At 43.6% G+C, this 19,290-nt stretch overlaps 1 protein-coding gene across 2 annotated transcripts in view; it reads right to left on the bottom strand.

Moving 5' to 3' along the window:
- The window catches only part of OSBPL10 (oxysterol binding protein like 10), a 292,041-nt gene that overhangs the window by 241,644 nt on the left and 31,107 nt on the right, over window positions 1–19,290 (bottom strand). The window lies entirely within an intron of this gene.

Consider the following 19,290-nt stretch of genomic DNA (forward strand, 5'->3'; position numbering starts at 1 on the left):
TCAACGCCAAGGCATTAGGCAAGTTCTCAGTCCCTTCAGCTGTAGAATGAGGAACAGTCACACTTACGTGCTGGAGGTCCACTTAAACTTTAACATTCTGATTTTATATTCTACTAGAGATTTGAAATTTAAACGTCCTTTAAGAAACCAAGATTTGAAACTTCTTTTATCAGAGAATTGAGCCTAACACTATTAAAAAAAAAAAAAAAAAAAACCCTAGGAAAATCCAATTTACAGAAGACGAGATAGATTATCATAGGGTGCTCAAAGATTTCCAAATTTACAAAAATCATTTGCACGAAGAGATTCCCTAAGACATTTAGGTGTTGGTTTACATAACATTAATTTTGAGAAGGAAGACAGAAAAGGTGGTAAGTGCCACAGTCAAAAATAAAATTATTCAAAAGAAACTAAACATCTCTGATATTGTGAAAGAAATAAATGTACATCTGGGGTGCCTGGGTAGCTCATTCATTAAGCACCTAAGCGCCTGTCTTTGGCTCAGGTCATGATCCCAGGGTCCCGGGCTCCCTGCTGGGCAAGAAGCCTGCTTTACCCGCTCCCTCTGCCCCTCGCCCTGCTTGTGTTCCCTCTCTCATTGTGTCTCTCTCTGTCAAATAAATAAAAAAAATCTTAAAAAAAAAAAAAAGAAATGCACATCTGAGTCAACTTACCTACAAATTTTGAGAACTATTCCACTGTATAAAGAAGGCCTGAGAATAGGCTAATAAAACCATCTCGGTTTTTTAAAAATCTGACATATAAAGTGCTTTGGTAAGGGGCACACAAATTATAAGGTGTTTTTTTTTTAAGAATCAAAAACTTCTCAGATGAGAGGAAGAGGTAAGAACAGAAGAAAAAAAGACCAAAATTCAAAACTCTAATTCCACAAAGAACATCAGAAAATGTAGGCTTGCAGAAAAGGGACTAAATACATATGACTATCTTTCTATTCATATTTTTTACAGCCATCATTTCCAGAGGGTCTCCTACAGTGTCCCCAAAACAAAACAAGTTTCCATGGTGAAAATCGGTTCCATTACTGCTGACCACATTCCCCTTGGATGAATTAGGATTACACTCAGCTGCAAGGAACAGAAACTCAACTATCAGGGTTTCACCAAATTGGGCTTTATGCATCTACGAGAACAAAGTCCAAAGCCGAAGCGCTCAGGGCTGGTAGAGTAGCTTCCTGAGGCCATCGAGAACTCCTTCAATCTCGCTGATCTGCAAATCTGAGCATGTGGCTTTTGTGTTCACGGTACAAGTAGGCTACAGCCCCCGTGGGCAGGAGAACGGTGGGCACTGGCAAAAGGTGTGTGCCGGCCTCCTTAGATCCTGTTTATTGAGAAACCAGTGCCCTTCCCGGAAGCCCCCACTCTGCGGGGACTTGGACTTCTTACCTTACTGGCCAGCACTGGGTCACGTCTACTGGCAAAACAGCCTGGGCAGGTGAGAATTTTTAATTAAGGACATTGCCACCGAGAGGAATGTCAGAATTCCAGAAAGAAACAAGGGACTGAATGTTTGTTTAGCAATTTAAAAGGTCCATCCTACTTATCACAGAAATCCAAAAATGCCTATTTGATTTTAAGGGTTCTGAGATACTGTAAAGAAACCTGTTTCCAGGGGCGCCTGGGTGGCACAGCGGTTAAGCGTCTGCCTTCGGCTCAGGGCGTGATCCCGGCGTTATGGGATCGAGCCCCACATCAGGCTCCTCCGCTATGAGCCTGCTTCTTCCTCTCCCACTCCCCCTGCTTGTGTTCCCTCTCTCGCTGGCTGTCTCTCTCTGTCGAATAAATAAATAAAATCTTTAAAAAAAAAAAAAGAAACCTGTTTCCCTTTTTTAAAACACAGTACTTCTCAAACGTGTTTGAACACCAAATGCCTTATTTCCTTTGAATGGCCTGTTGAGACACCATCTGGTGCAACACATCTTAGGAAATACTGCTTTGGGAACTAAAAGAAAGGGAAAAAAAAATCTACTCTTATGAAAAAGTCTGTTCTCATACTTAGAAAGGTAAAAGGAATAGGTTGTCTTTTTTTTTTTTTAGATTTTATTTATTTATTCATTTGACAGAGAGAGAGACAGCCAGCAAGAGAGGGAACACAAGCGGGGGGGTGAGAGAGGAAAAAGCAGGCTCCCAGTGGAGGAGCCCGATGCGGGGCTCGATCCCAGGACTCTGGGATCACGCCCTGAGCCGAAGGCAGACACTTAACGACTGAGCCACGCAGGCGCCCCAGGAATAGGTTGTCTTTTAACCGAGGGTTCTAGAAACACAACTGAAGTGATAACAGAATTCTACAATCAGGATCTGATGTGTTTTCACTTTCTCTTGTAAAGTCACAATTCCAGTGAAAAGAAGCTTTTCTCATTCCCCTGCCCTCAGAGGGTGGGCCATGCCTCATTTCCTACTCTTCCATCTCAACTCCCCAAACTGTCATTTCCTTATGTAACTTCCCTGCATTCTCACATCTCAGGCTGGCCTTTCAATGTCCATTCCAGAGCGGCTCCAAAATACCACTCAGCTTTCTTCTTCCATTTTCTTGTCATGCCACCAAAACACTTGGGGTTGAGCACTCATTTGAACCAACCCTTGCTGTATATTTCCTACTCAATCTTTTCCACCACCATTCTTCGATACCTCAGTGGAGACTGCTGTTAATTAAACGTGATAAATGCCAGAATTATTTCCAAGGAAAAATCTCCATATTCTTAGAAATAAAGCAGAAAAAAAACAATCAAAATGTCATTTTTCATTCTGATCCTAAAGCGCTTGAAAGAAAAGCCATTCACCATATCCAGTTCCATAAAAATATTCATTTCTTTTCAGCAATTTGATAGTTTAAAAAAAAAACGGAGGGGGTAGACTACATTTTTCACATTTCCCAACACCATCCATTTCCACAGTGCACATAGAGATTACTTTGCCAAAAAATCCAGTGCATCTCTTTTTTTTGGAAGGGAAGTGAGAAAATGCCATCTTTTATTTCCTGAAGGAAAAAAAAATTAAATAGGTCAAATATATAAAATTTTCATGAAAAAAGCAACACTTCATTTAAGGCATTAAAGGGAAATGTGTTTAAACTCCCTAGTGCGATTCCACGCTCCGTAACAGAAAAGGATTATTCACTGCTGACTTTAAAGAACCAGACACAGCTTATCATGCCACTTTACGAACCCCACAGGGTCTTCTTATCGTTCTGTTTTCTAGAAACCAGGAAAGAAAGCAGTCAAGAACATTCATTCCTCCAGTAGACAGACCTCTAGAAAGTCAAAGGACCACATAACAGTGCGATGCCATAAAAAGCCTTTCCGTGCCACCGCCTGGCTAAAGGGATTGTCCATCCTCTTTAGAGGCTGTCATCACTCACAAAAGAGAAGGCACGGCCAGCTCACTCCGAGGCAGAAACTTGGACACCATCACTTTGGGTCCAGCAGGACACTTTCCAAATTGCTTCCAGAAAGAAGACTGGAACCTCCCAACCACCAGGGGAGCCACTGCCTCCGATCATGCCTCACCTGAGCCTCACCTGAGCCTCACCCCACGCTTCGTCCCCCATGACCCCAGCCATCCTTTCCTGTGATTTGACACCCACAGCCCCATCCTCCCACACCACCTTTTTACTGTACCCCTTAAAACCACCTCTCACCCCAACCTGTCTTCCTCTCTTGGCTGACACTGGAACGTTCGGTGGAAACCCACTGCAGCCTCTTCTTATTCTTCAAGCCAAAGTAACTGTCCTCCACCCCGGGGCACAACTATGAATCATTAGAGAATTCTTTGAAGACCTTATCAAATGGCTCAGTCTTCCTTGAGATAACCAAGTGAGCTGTCATGCTGAATGGCCTTAGAATTCACCGAGCACAACTGCTTGGTCAGTTCCTTGTCCTCATTCTGTCACCTCCTTCTCTGCGTTACTGCCTTCCTCTCAAAGAGTATCCTGGACTTTCCCATCACCACTCAGAACTGTTCCACATCTGACAGTTCCCCCACACGTCTCACCCCACTGTCCTTTCATCCTCTATCAACTCCTTTGCTCTCAGATCTCTCTCACAGCTTCTCCCCTACACCCACTCTCCCAGCTCCCTTATGGCTCCATTTTGCCAATCCTTTTATTTCCTACTTCTCTGACCGGCCTCTGTCTTCACCTCCTTTCTCCTCCCTCTTACATCAGTCGCCCCCCTGGCCAATAAGCGCAACTCCCCTGCACTCTCATATACACCCACCCAGCCAAATCTCAGCCCCAGATCCCTCTACCCATCTCCTCCCCTGTTTCTCTCTCCAGGACGCTCAGCACCAAGGAGAAAACCACACATCCACTAAAGCTTATGTCTTAACAGATTCATGGTCTCCATCCTCAAGAGGCCCTCAGTGACCCCCAGCAATCCTGCTCAGCTCTTCCCCCAGTCTCCTCAAAGTCTATTTCAAACCTCCTTCTCCTCCATTTTACCTGAGCTTCAGTCAGAGACCATCACCTCCATCTCCCCCCGCAGTACACCCTCAGAAAACAGCCTCACCTCCTACTTCACAGAGAATGAAGCAAGAATACTTTCAACTTCCTGCTTACCCCCCAAACTCACCTGTATCTGTATCCTTCCTCCTTCCTCCTACCTCAACCCAACACGCACCCCTGCTCAGGACTCTCCTGACCCCCAGGCACCAGCTCCACTCATTGATTCTCCCCTACACCCTCCCACTTTCCTCTCTACCAGCTCCTCCCATCATCATGTTAACATGCCAATGCTCTACCATCTTGAAAAAAAAATCCTGCTTCAAACCTCCTGCTCTGTTGTTCTTTTCTTCACAGACAAGCAAGATCTCTCCCATCTTCACTCTCCACTCTACTAACTTTGGGCTCCTTCCTCACACCCCCAGAGAAATCCCCCTAGCCATAGCCACCAGCAAAGTCTTAGCTGCCAACCTCCACAAACATATTCCAGACCATGCTTCCCTTACTCCTCTGGAATATCATCCCTCAGCTTCCTATGACCACAGACACTCCTGGTTTTCCCGGAATCTGCCTACCCAATCTTTTCCCCACCATACATCCCTGCTTTCAAACTATCCATCTTCAACTGACATCGGGAAATCAACTTAGAGCAGGGTTTCTCAACCTTGGCATTACTGACATTTGGGGCTGCATAATTCTTCGTTGTGGGGGATCGTCCTGTGCTGTCTAGACTGTCTAGCAGCATCCCTGGCGTCTACTCACCAGATGCCAGTCGCGACAATCAAAAATGTCTCTAGACATCATCCAACTGGCGTCACTCCCGGTTGAGAACCACTGACTTATAAGGTCACCACCAATGTATATTTTTAAATGAAATGAAATAAAATAGAAACTACCAGGGTGTATCTTCTAAGAAAAGATAAAGATCTTTCATGAAACTTTCGTTTCTGTGTCTTGTTTGTACTTGTATATATGCGTACATGTGGAATATAAAATATTTCTTTCTGTAGGTCAGAATCAAAAGACTTAAAATTCACTGCCTTACATGTTAGCGTTCCCAAGGCTCTGTTCCGGCGCTTCTAAAATCATTCAGCAATGCAAAAAGGCATAAAGAGACACACAGTAGACACTTAGGAACTCAGGACCCGCTCAAGAACGCAAAGCATTATCAACCAGGTGCAAGACCCCCTGTAGTCACCCCTCCCCCCTACTCCCAGAAACCACACTGCTTTGGCATTTCCCCCCATTTCTACTATGTTTGGATATGGGTCCTCAGACAATATATACAGTACAATTTTGCTCAGTTTAAAATGTTTTAAAAGAATACCTTGCTCTTCTGCAACTTACTTTTTACATGAGATCCAAGAAAGACCTAACTGGAGATAGAAGTCAGAATGTGGCCTTCAGGAGGTGGGGAAGGATGGTTGAATGGAAAGGGATATGAGAGAACTTTCTGGGGTAATGGAGATGTTCTTTTTTTTTTTTTTAAGATTGTTTATTTTATTTATTTATTTTAAAGAAAGACAGAGGGGTGCCTGGGTGGCTCAGTCATTAAGCATCTGCCTTCGGCTCAGGGCGTGATCCCAGAGTCCTGGGATCAAGCCCCACATCAGGCTCTTCTTCTGGGAGTCTGCTTCTTCCTCTCTCACTCCCCCTGCCTGTGTTCCCTCTCTCGCCAGCTGTCTCTCTCTCTGTCAAATAAATTAAGAAAATCTTTAAAAATAAAAAAAATAAAGACAGAGCATGCAAGCAGGGGGAGGGGCAGAGGGAGAGGAAAAGGATCTCTGTGCTGAGCATGAAGCCGATGCAGAGATTCGATCCCACAACCCCAACATCATGACCCAGGCCAAAACCAAGAGACGGACACCCAACCGACTGAGCCACCCAGGAGCCCTGGTAACGGAGATGTTCTATCTCTGGTTTGGGGGTGGTGGTGACGTGAGCGTACACAATGATCAAAACTCTTCAACCAAACTGGCCATTGACTGAGATCTGGCCATTGTACTGTATGTGATTATATTGCAAATAGATATATTGATCTACTTATTTATATTTAAAGCCAACTAGAATAAACTTGCTAAAATTAAAATCTGACCCAATTACTTCCCTGCTTAAATTTTTTCCTGAGAGCTCCATGACTTTGTGACAAAGGCCTTTGAAATGTCATATCTACTTACCCTCCAACACCCACTCTTCTTCTTCCCACATCTTTCCTCAGGGGCTACACTGTTCTCACACTGAAGTTCTCATATTTTCCCGGGCAGATGATGCCCTCGTTCACCTCTGGCCCCCTGTGATTAACCCTGATGTGGCCAACTCCGACTGTCTTTCAAGACTCAGTGTGGATGTCACTTCCTCCAGGAAGTCTTCCTAACCCCCCCAACACTGGATTAGGGATCTCCCCTGGGTTCCTGCAACATGCTGTGCTTATTGATACCACAACCCCCTTTTCTGGAAATTTACTTGTCCACCTGCTCTAGCAGGACATAAACTCCATGAGGGCGGGGCCTACGAGCCACTCACTGCTGGATGTGCCCGGAGTTGAGGACGACATGCATTCAATTAATGTTTGTTCAACGGGTGAGTGAAATACTAAAAACTATTTTCTCCTCAAGCTAAACGCAGAGGATAGAAACTTGCAATATCAATATTTAAGGAAAAATAACTTCAAAAGAGAAAAGGGTAACTATTTTACAGTTAATACTTCAGTAACCACATGAACACAGGAAACTGTATTGCGTCAAGATCAGCTGTCACAGAAAGGGAAAAACAAGGAAGACAAACAGATTCGCCTCTTACTCCAAAAGTGAAGATAAAAGGAAACCGGAAGTCATCGTGGGTAAATAAATCAATCTCAGGAAAGCCATATCGAGCAAAGAGAAGACTCTTTGATGAATATGCAAGTGGTCACTTCTTCAGCTGATTTTAGGGCAGCTGAGAGTTAGTCCAACAAACCTCTCAGAACTGTGTACATTCCCACAGAAGCAGCAAGGAGCCAGCCATGATCTGGAACCGTCCCAAGAGTTCAAACGCACCAAGTCTAGCCACCTCAGGTTCCCCTGCAAGGGATCTGGCAGCTTGCCTGTGGCCAAGATCCCTGCTGACCCCGATTTCTTACTTTCCATCATCATTTTTTGGGTGGATCACTGAGAAGTTAACTTTAAGAAGTTTGAGCCACCGTCTTTCACATCTCAGAGGGGCACCGCCCGGCCTTTGTAAGGGAAAGAAACGGACTAGCGCTGACTCTCAAGTGAAATGAATTCCTTAAATATCAGGAAGCAGAGACTGTAAGTAAAGCTCTTCCTCTAGCACTTCTTGCTGCCAAATGAATTCCCAGAGCAAAAGAGTGCTGGCTGTATTTATTCAAGTGCTATCTGATTTGCCAGAATACTTCTGAATATTCCAGAACTATTATCAGCTGCTGCTTATCAGTAAGGCTTCTCTTTCTTCCTCCTTCTCCCAGTCAAGAGCTCCATGTATGGCCCAATATTAAAAGTGACACATTTCCCTTTATAATTTCTTTTAAACCCTCCGAGAGGTCTCTGCCTCCTTAAGCCCCCTGGCTCCACTATCAGTATCTGAGTGTGAGGTCCAACATCTTCAAAACCACACACTTACAGGGGAGACCTCTGTGTGCGGTAAAACGGAAAAGCACACACGGAGACAAGTGAACCAAAAAGCGGCCACCACCACCATGCCAGACGTGCACCGTGTCACACAGTATCGAAGAGCAAATACACATCACAGCTGGCTAACCCAATTTTGTTTGGCTTTAATTTTTTTTATTGTGATTACATACATGTAACGGAACTTACCATTGAACTGTTTTTAGGTGTCCAATTAGGGGAAATTAGTTACATGCACAATGTTGTGCAACCGTCATTACTATCTACTTCCAAAACTTTTTTTATCATCTCAAATAGAAACTCTGTAACCATTCACACTAACCCTCATTCCCTCTGCTCCCAGGCCCCAGAAGCCTCTAGTCTCCTTTCTGTCTCTATGAATTTCATCTAACTGCAATTATGATATTTGTCTTTTGGGCCTGGCTTCTTTGACTTAGCAGAGTGTTTCCAAGATTCACCCATGATGTGGCCGGTGTCAGAACTTCATTACTTTTTGTGGTAAACCATACCGCATCGTACGGATACACCATATTCTGTTCATCCATTCATCTGTGGATGGACACCTGGGTTTCTTTCCACTTTGGGGTTCTTGTGACTAATGGTGCAATGAACACCAGCATCCAAGGGTCTGAATCCCTGTTTTCTTTTTTTTCTTTTTTCTTTTTTATTTGACTGAGAGAGAGACAGCCAGCAAGAGAGGGAACACAAGCAGGGGGAGTGGGAGAGGAAGAATCAGGCTCCCAGCGGAGAACCCTGATGTGGGGCTCGATCCCGGAACGCTGGGATCACGCCCTGAGCCAAAGGCAGACGCTTAACGACTGAGCCACCCAGGCGCCCCTGAATCCCTGTTTTCAAATCTCTGGAGTTTACACCTAGGAATGGAACTGCTGGAGCACGTAACACCCAGTTTTTTATAAAGTCTATTTAATAGTTTAAAAGGAAAAAAAAACTTAATATTTTTCCTGATTACAAAAGTATTGCATGTTCATTGCGGAAAATCTGAAAAATAATTATACCACCCAAAGAAAAACAGTTACTGTTTTGGAATAGTCCCTTAAAATCTTACTGTCTAGTTACATGCACACCGAGTCAGACACACATGGATATTTTACCCAAAACCAGCTTTTTTTTCACTTAACATTATATCAGGAGCATTAATTCCACTGTCATTAAATATTCTTCAGAAACAACACCTGGGTGACTCAGCCGGTTAAGCATCTGCTTTCAGCCCAGGCCATGATCTCAGGGTCCTGGGGAGTCTGCTTCTCCCTCTACCTCTGCCTCTCCCCCCTGCTTGTTCTCGCTCTCTGTCTGTCTCAAATAAATAAACAAAATCTGTTTTAAAAAGAAGAAACATCATTTAATATCAGAATACTATTTCATCGGGTGGGCATAGCATACCTTTCCTAACCTTCCCCCATCTAGGCTATTCTCTCGGTTCCATGATCATAAATAACATGGCATGAATATCTTCCTGCCTTGTTTCTCGTGCACTTCTCTGATTGCTGTCTTAAGTATATTAAGAGCAGAATCAGGGCGCCTGGGTGGCACAGCGGTTAAAGCGTCTGCCTTCGGCTCAGGGCGTGATCCCGGTGTTCTGGGATCGAGCCCCACATCAGTCTCCTCCGCTGGGAGCCTGCTTCTTCCTCTCCCACTCCCCCTGCTTGTGTTCCCTCTCTCGCTGGCTGTCTCTATCTCTGTCGAATAAATAAATAAAATCTTTAAAAAAAAAAAAAAAGAGCAGAATCAAATAGAATCACCAGGTCGAATAACACGAACCTTCTTAAGGTTGTAGATAAAGATTAACCATCTGTCTTCCATGAAAGTCACGTGACTCTGCATTCCTATCAGCAACGCTGAACAGCTTGTATTTAATATAAAAATAAATAATTAAAATCAAAATATTTTAAAACATTATTAATAAAAATGTTATCTAAAATAAAAATAAAACAATATTTTAAAAACTGCTTCCTAAACTGGTAAGACTGTATGGTAACAATTTTCTTTCCTATTTTCCTAAGACTGAATGATCTGAGGTGTTAGGTATCTATGAAAATAACTCTACAAATGGTAATCCTTATTTTAAATTAACGAACCTATTAAAGCATTCTTATTTTTACATATAGATATGTGGAAAGATTTACAAAAACTATCAGCTTCCCGACAGCTGCCCTCACTCCCAGATTTGCCCCCTGCCCTTTTCACTCAAGCCGGATTAGACTAAGAGACAACACCAACATCTAGAACATATTTGCTGTATTTACTGAGGAAAGATCCAGTACTTGGGTTTTAGTAGAAAGGGCAGGTCCACCTCTACCACTTTACCAACAAACACATAAAGGAACAAAATGGTGATTTAAAAAAAAAAAAATCTGACTTGCAGCACTGACTTGTCGCTTGGAGACATCACCCCACCCCCTCCTGCTGGCCAATTTGGTTGCTTTACGTGAAAACAGGGAACAAGCCCCACGGACAGAGGAGACTCAGGAGTCACTTCAGGAGGAGGACAATCCCCACATTTCCCTCCCTCACCAGCCAAGGCGGTGTCATCTCAAATTCCCACCCCAGGACTTCTGGTCCAACACTACTGTCCCCACTACTGTCCCCAACCACAGGCACCAGCAACCATGGGCCTCAGAGCCACCACAGACACGCTCAGGGGACACCATCTGGACCACAGCCTCCAAATGACGTCAGCAGAAGACACAGGATCCCGCCTTCAAGGCCATTAGTCCATGGGCTTGGCCAGAACAGGATTTTGCTTTTTGCTTTTATTTGGGGGTGCGTATTTTTGGGGGGAGGGCTTTCCTTTTTGTTTGTTTTGCCATTCTAGTTGCCATTCTTTAAAAAAAAAACAAAAAACAAGAGAGCTTATAAACATCCGTATCTCTGGTTCCTCTTGAACTATCTGAGGATGTCAGCACTGGGCCCTCGTTCACCAACCCCACGGCGGCAGCAGGCCAGAGCTGAGAAGCAGCTGCCTGTCACGTGCCAGGCGTTCGGTGTCCACAGTCCCACCTGCTCACACGCTCAGCCCGCAGAGCCGGGGTCAGCAGCCCTCGGCCACCGAGCCCGCGGTGTGTCGAACACCCTCGCTTCTGCGAGGGCCTGGGTCCTGCAAAGCATTTGAGCTTGTGCCCCTTGGACCGATATGAATAATGTGTTATGAACATAAATACGGTTATTTTTCAAATGTCTGCAGGTCCTGCTGTGACAAATAAAACCCGAATTACTTAGAAGTATCACTCAATTCACACTTGCCATCAGGGATTTCCCGAAACAACAGACGCTATTAAGTACAATTAAACGGAGCGTGAGGAACTCAAAATTTTTATTTTACTCCCAACAAAAAAAGATGAGAAACCTTTCAATTAGGAATTTTTTCAAGTTTTTAGTTTGTTTTTGTTTTTACTTCCTGCCTAGCCTGTACAAAACATCAGGCTCCCTGGGGCGCCTGGGTGGCACAGCGGTTAAGCATCTGCCTTCGGCTCAGGGTGTGATCCCGGGGTTGTGGGATCGAGCCCCACATCAGGCTCCTCCACTATGAGCCTGCTTCTTCCTCTCCCACTCCCCCTGCTTGTGTTCCCTCTCTCGCTGGCTGTCTCTCTCTCTGTCGAATAAATAAATAAAATCTTTTAAAAAAAGAAAGAAAAAAAAAAGAATCTTTCTATCTTTTCACCTCCCTGGAAACTGTCCAGATGATTACAAACTCACTTCCAGCAGGTAGCTGAGCCCTCGGAAAAGCCTCCGGCCTGGAGGGTAGTGTTATAACCCAGCTGAAGGCTCACGTCGCAGGCACTGGGTTTACCGCTCCCTGTTAGGAAGAGGGGCGCAGGTCCACCTCCCTTCTGCGCAGGAGCCGACCAGCCCCAGAGCGAACCTCGGCGACCGCACTTGAGCAATAAATGGGCAGTCGTCCTCAGCCACAGAACTGACAGCTGCCCTCTGATTTTTATGGGGCTTTTTATGCTCACTTTATAAAGTTTCATGTTTTACTTTCCAGATTTCATTGTGTGTTCCTAACGTGCCCCAGGAGTGTAGCTAAACACTTTTAATTTTGCAAGAAGTATTTCTCTGCCTCTCCTTTCCACTAAAGCGTGGCTAAAAAATTGGAAAAGGCCCCCCAAAGCAAGGTTTCCATGCAGCCTATACAATCTGGCCTAAGACATTCAAGCAGAAATTAACTTAAGGAAGTTCTTCCGGCATAAGAGCTGAAGCCCCCCACCACCTAGCTTCATGTATGTGGAAATACATCTAAGGGCAATAACAGAGCTAAATAAGCAAATTTCACATTTTTATCGTAATAAAAAGCTATCTGATTGTTCAGGGCAGAGGGAGAACGTCTCTGGTAAGATGCCAGAGAAATTCTGAATCACCAACCAGGTCCAAAAGGAAATAAATGCTCATATCAATTAACTCATTAATTATGATTTACTCTTTGATTAAACTTACAGATGAAGCTTCTGACAATACTGGGGGGGGGGGACAGTGGTCCAGATTGGTTTCTTAATCAATGCAAACCTGCCTCAACTATCATTCCTAAAATGGACACACTAATGATTTTGTGAAGAAAAGCACCAATCAGGGCAGCTGGCTGGCTCAGTCAGTAGAGTGTGTGACTCTTGGGCCCACAGTTGTGGGTTCGAGCCCCACACTGGGTATAGAGATTACTTAAAAATAAAAACCTTAAAAAAAAAAAAAAGAAAGAAAGAAAAGAAACTCACCAATCAACTGGGGAAAAAAAAAAAAACACAAAAAAAACCCAGGAAACTAAAGGTTAAAATAGCCACGAGTAACCTTTAGAGGGTACCTTGCTGGTCCCCAGAACTACGTGAGGACCTGGATGCTTACATTCTTCTCCATTCTCATGAAAACACTGTGCTGTACAGGAAATATTAAAGAATATTGGTACGATACTTCATATTCAGACACCAGAGTCCAGATTAAAGATTAGACTTAACTGAGTAAAATAAAATCCTAAAACTTTCAGCAGAAAATACAGACTACCTTTTTCTCTAATCATAAAAGAAAATACTGAAATCTTGCCACATTAAAATGAAGAACTTCTTCACCCGAGGTCCTATCTGTGGACTGACTCAGTTTGAATCAGAGCTGGGAGATGCTCTAAGTGAAAAATTCGAGTTGTCAGTTGTGCTGTGTGTTGAAATAGCGATCTGAGAGTTAGCAAATTTTTTGAAAGTGGGTCTCAGTTGGGAAATCCTACTTAGGTTTGCTTGTGTTGGTTTCCCAGCATCTGAGATGGGCCTGCCAGGAGTGACAGCTATTTCTGTCAGTGAATGGAGCAGCTGTCAGGAGTGGGAAGCATAATAAAGATAATATAAAAAATAAATGAGTTTGTTTTTCAAAAACATCACAAATAAAATAAAATGACAAACTATGAACTAAGAAAAAATATCGGTAACACATATATTCAACAAAGGATAAGTATTCAGAATATATAAAGAACTCCTATAAAGTAACGTGGAAAAGAGAAATGCCCTAATAAATAACTGAGCAAAAACACACAAGCTGGAACAAAAGGGGAAGAGAAAATGACCCTTAAAAATATGAAGAGCCCCTCTTTTCCATAGTCAGGGATACACAAATTAAAACACCAATGACATACTATTTATACCCACTAGCTTGGCAAAATAAAGAGGTCTAACAATACCCAAACACCAAAAGATGCAGAACAGTGGGAACACTTATACTCTGCTGGTACACATTAAACTGGTACACCCACTTTCAAAAACAAGTTAGCATTAAAGTTCAGCATCCAGTTACCCTAAAATCCCAAAATTCCACTTCTCCATATGCATCACCAAGAATTCTTGCACACATGCATTGAGAGTCATGCCCAAGCAGGTGCAGAGTAGTAGCACTGCTCACAGCCGAAAAAGTTAAACAGTCTAAATGCTCAGAACCAGGATAAATAATCGGTGGCACAGTCACACAATGGAGTGCTATATACGTTTGAAATTAATGCACCATAGTTCAGCACAACAACAGGGATCAACTTTGGAACGTTCATGAGGAAAAAACAAAAAACAAACAAACAAACAAAAAAACCCACCACAACTGCAAAAGACTTGGGGGCGAGGGGACCTGGGTGGCTCAGTTGGTTAAGTGTCTGCCTTCAGCTCAGGTCATGATCTCAGGGTCCTGGGATGGAGCCTTGCATTGGGCTCCCTGCTCAGCGGGGAGTCTGCTTCTCCCTTACCCTCTGTCCCTCCCCTTGCTTGTGTGCTCTCTCTCTCTCTGATAAATAAATAAATAAAAACTTTTAAAAAATCATTTTTAATTTTTAAAAAGACTATATAGAACATACTTTTTAAAATATATAAAAATGAAAACAAATGAAACTAAATCATATTCTATTTAGAGATATCATGTATATTTTTTAAACATTCATTATAATTTATATTATTATCTCTAAAAAGGCAAAGGAATGATGAACTCAAAATTCAGAAATTAAGGATTACCTGAAAGGGGAGGGCTACTGATTTGGAGAACACACAGGCAGACTAGCTACCGGTGGTTATGTTACCCCTCCTGGGGGGAGTGATGAGCTCATGCCTGTTCACTTTCTTATCATGTTTACAACACGATGTACATAATTGCATATATTCTTTTGTATAAACCAAATATTTTTAAAAGATAAAAAAAATTCATCTATTCATTCTATGACAACATAAAATTACAAAAATGAAAATAATAAACGATTTTTAGATTGTATAAGTATTATTATTCACATTTTACTGGTGAGGAAACTTAATTTTAGGAAGGTAGGGTAAGTGACTGTGACAAAGCTGGGCTTTTAATTAATTTGAAAACCCATACTTTTATAATGAGATCTTGCCATTTGCGACAATATGAATGGACCTAGAGGGTTTTATGCTAAGTGAAATAAGTTAAACAGAGAAAGACAAATACCATATGATTTCACTTACATGTGGAATCTAAAAACAAAACAAATAAAACAGAGCCTCTTTTTTTAAACACTTTTTAATTTAAATGCAATTAATTAACATAGATTGTTGGTTTCAGAGGTACAGGTCTGTGCTTCATCAGTCTTGTACTCAGTGCTCATCACATCACGTGCCCTCCTTAACGTCCATCACCTAGTTTCCCCATCCCCCCACCTTCCTCCCCTCCAACCACCAAAACAGATGGACTCTTAAACACAGAGAACAAACTAGTGGTTGCTAGAGAGGAAGTGGGGGTGGGGGTGGGGGAAATTTGTGAAATAGGTGAAGGGGATTAAGAAACTTCCAGTTATAAAATAACTAATGTCATGGAAATGACAAATGCAGTATAGGGAATACAGTCAATAACACTGTAATAACATTTTACGGTGACTACACAAATCGTGGTGAGCCCTGAATGATATATAGATAGAATTGTCAAATCAATATATGTACACCTGAAACTAATATAACATTGTATGTCAATTACACTTCACTAATTTTTAAAAATTGAATATTGTGAGAGAAAAAAAAAAAACATGCTTTTAACACTACGCTATCCTGTTAACGTTGACACCGGGGGGGAAAAAAATAGAAATAATTCACAAGATTCTGGAATCTCTGCCCAAGACCTCTTTGATGTGCTGCTCTTCTTACAGAACTCCTTGTAGCACCTGTGCCTTCCATGAGTGGTGGGACATAAACACTGTTTATTCAGGATTTCTTAGCTCTAAAGCCATAAATGTATTTACATCTTCTTCTAGTCATAGTACACAAAAAAAATTAACAAAATCCTTGAAAATTCAATGAGACTTGCAACGTATGAAAACCTATGACAAAGCATTTTATTTCATTTTGCAAATGCAAATAAGGATCCTGGTACAATATGAAAAATCATGTTTTAATGTACAATGGGTGGGTTGAGAAATAGCTTTCTTCAGTGAAGCACACCTATTCAGGTGACTCAGTACTTGGCTCCAGATTCTTCTTTTCCTTCTTGCTTTCAGCTCTGGGGTTTCTTTCACTTGCCCCAGGGAGCCCATGCTTGCTCTCTCACACCTCCAGGTCTTAACCAGACAGTGTATCCTCCAGAAAGAGTCCCCTGCACACGTGCCCTGGGAGACAAGTCTGGACTCGCCCAGAGCCCTGCGCCGTGAGAGCCTCACCAGGCCACTAGGGCTCCTCCCCAGCCCATCAGCTCGGAGGCAGGGCTCACCAACAACACGCCCCAGGGGACTTCCGCCCCAGTATGGCACATGGCAAGTGACCAATGAGTGAAGAACTGGGAGAAGGAATGATCCATCCCACTGTGTGAAATCCATTCACATAAAAGGGTCAGAGGGAACACAGAATAATGGGAAGAATGTGGCATCTGCCATCAGATGGGCCCACATGAGCGCGTCCACTTCAACGTCACTCGGCTTCACAAAAAGAAGATAGTACTAAAATCTGCCTGCCTTGGATGGTTATTAGCATTTACCGTGATGCTGTGTGTGAAGATGGGTCCCGAAGGCACTCAGGCAGTGATTTTAAACTGTGGCTGGACTTGAGAACTGCCTGGGGGCAGGGGCCCACATTCTGGTTCAACTGGTCCAGCGTGGGACCTGACGGTGGGGTTTTTGCAATATTGACCCAATCCGTCTAATGTTCAGGCATGTTCCAGATCGTCTGCACGGGGCAGAAACAAGGAAGAAACTAGTGCCTACGAGCCTTGCTGTGTCCAACTCTTGGCTGCCGCACAATCTATTATTTAAGAGCTGACCCCCGTGGAGTGGTCACTGCCTCCCTATGAGCAAGCGGTGGTCACTTCCTCAACCCTCTACCTTCTCCCCCTCAAGCATGTCATTCACCTTCACCAAAGATCTACCTTAAACTTTCAGACAAGTCCCTATACGTAAATATGTTCAATGGAGTGTATGAGAGAGAGACAGAGAGAGACAGAGACAGACAGACGGAAGAGGAGGAAGGAGCAAGGGAGGGAGGGATGGAAGAACTGTGAACAAAAGGCAAAAGAAAGAGTCCTTTTTCAAACATCAGAGAATTTAGCAGCTTCAGAGTCCTGGCTAATTCATTAACAAAAAAGGAAAAGAGAAGCTGTTTCCAACCCCAGCTGTTCCAGCCAACAGGTCCTGTATTTCCAGCGTGAACTCAGCACAATAAAAAGCCAACAACAAAAATCACTAGGACAGGGCTGAATTTATCCTTCTTTTAGCCCTAAAATAATTAAATGCCTCGGGTGCCTGTGCACTGGCCCTCTCACTTCTCATGCACGTAAATTCCCACTAACGTGAGTCCCGAGAGGGAGCAGACGGGTCAGAAGGGATGGCCGCCCTGGCCAAGATGCCAAAGACTGGGACAAGAACTGAATTAAATGGTCTCCAAGCCCCTTTAACTCTAAGTGTCTACAAGAGCCTTTGTGCATTGATAACATTAGGCAGGAAAGGATAAAGAAGAAACAATGTCCGAGCTCCATGAGGAAGGCGAATGGGTCTGCCTTCTTCACGGTGACCAGGCACAAATTTAAAGCTAACCGTTTCAGCAGTGAAAAGAAATCAATGACTGATAAGATACACGATCATATGGATGAATCTCAAAACGCTATGCTGACTAAAAGAAGCCAGACGCTATGAGCACGTGCTGTGTGATTTCTCTTACACAGCATGCTAGAACATACTAGAACGTGCTAGAACAGGCAAAACCCATCCTTAGTGGGGGAAAAAATCAGGATGGTGGTTGCCTGTGATGGGCAGGGCAGGGGCACTAGGGAACTTTCTGGGGAGGTGCAATGCTCTATACCTTGATAGGAGTTTGGATGACAGATATATGCAGTTGTCAAAACTCAGCAAGTGCACATTTATGATTTATGCATTTCATTGTGAAATTTTACATCAAGAGGAAAAAAACTGCAAATAACTTAATGGTGTTTGTTACCAATAGGCATGCTGAGATGTTTATGAGGAAGGGTACCGATGTCGACAGTGTGCCACAAAATGTATAAAGAAATAAAATGGGTTGATGGATATGCATAGATGGAAAAATATGTGGTAAAGAAGGTAGAATAGAATGTTAATTGTAGAGTCCAGGTGACAGACATGTGGTGGTCACAGTCCAATTCTCTCCACTTTCCTGTATGTTTGAAATTTTTCATGATAAAACATTCAGGGGACAGCAGGGAAAGTGAGGCATACGGGGGATGAGAAAGGTAAGCTAACTGCTAAGAAAAAGCCCAGAAGCCACCATATCCACTGGGGTGTAAGGCACATGAGAGTTGCTTGGACAAAGAGGGAAAGAGGAAGATGGCAAAGTTGAATGTAACAATAGTAATTTGGGGAATAACTACCCTATATCAGAGGTGCATGGTAGACAGTCACATGCTACCTGATATTACCACCTCAATCTCCCTACAACGTAGGCACATCCCCATTTTACAGATCAACAGACTGAAACTCAGAATAGTATAACTTACTGAGGTTACACAGGCCAGGATTTGAAAGGGATTGTCCTAGCCTCAAAACTCCAATGCCACAAAGCATCATGAGTCCAGCACTTCTTCTGTCTTACTGAGGACCATGCCAAGGGTATGGGCATGGCACAGCGGCCACTCTGCCCCAGCATGCCACCTGTCACACAGTGGGCAGCCACCCTCCAGGAACAGCACTGACCACTGCACTGAATTCCGGTCACTTCTCCCGAGAGCCTTCATGAGTCTCTTACACTCAGTCCTCTCCCCTCTGCTCTTATCACTGCAAGAATCCCCCCAGCAGGGGTTTCGCCGTCACCTGTGTGTGCACACCTTGGTCACAAATACACCAAAGTGGCTCATTCAGCACCATCCAACAGCGTTCCAGTCCACCGCCTCCCAGGTCTACAGGGCTAGAAAGCTAACGCGGACTCCCTTGCAGCTAGAGTCTTCAAGCGGATGCGCGCGTGCAAGACAGGAAAGGCAACACCAGGAGGCAGCAGCCACAGGCTGGGTGCGGCATTCCGTGCAGCAGCCGTGGCCTGTGGTTTGGTGTTCTGCCTTGGTGTCACAGGTCCTCGGGCAGAAGTGAGTTAGAACCATGTTCTGGTGGGGAATTGGTTGGAGAGAGGCTGTGCTGTTGCTGAACGTGCAGTGTTGAAGCTTTGTTTTCCCAGAAATACAGTCAAACTCCAGCAAATCCCCTGCTGCGTAGGCTGCTTCGAAGGAATCTTCTGCCTGCAACTAAGATCCTAACCGGCACGAGGCCTTCTGAGCAGCTCTG

The sequence above is a fragment of the Ursus arctos genome, unplaced genomic scaffold (assembly GCF_023065955.2).
Source record: "Ursus arctos isolate Adak ecotype North America unplaced genomic scaffold, UrsArc2.0 scaffold_20, whole genome shotgun sequence".
In the NCBI taxonomy this organism is placed as follows: Eukaryota; Metazoa; Chordata; class Mammalia; order Carnivora; family Ursidae; genus Ursus; species Ursus arctos.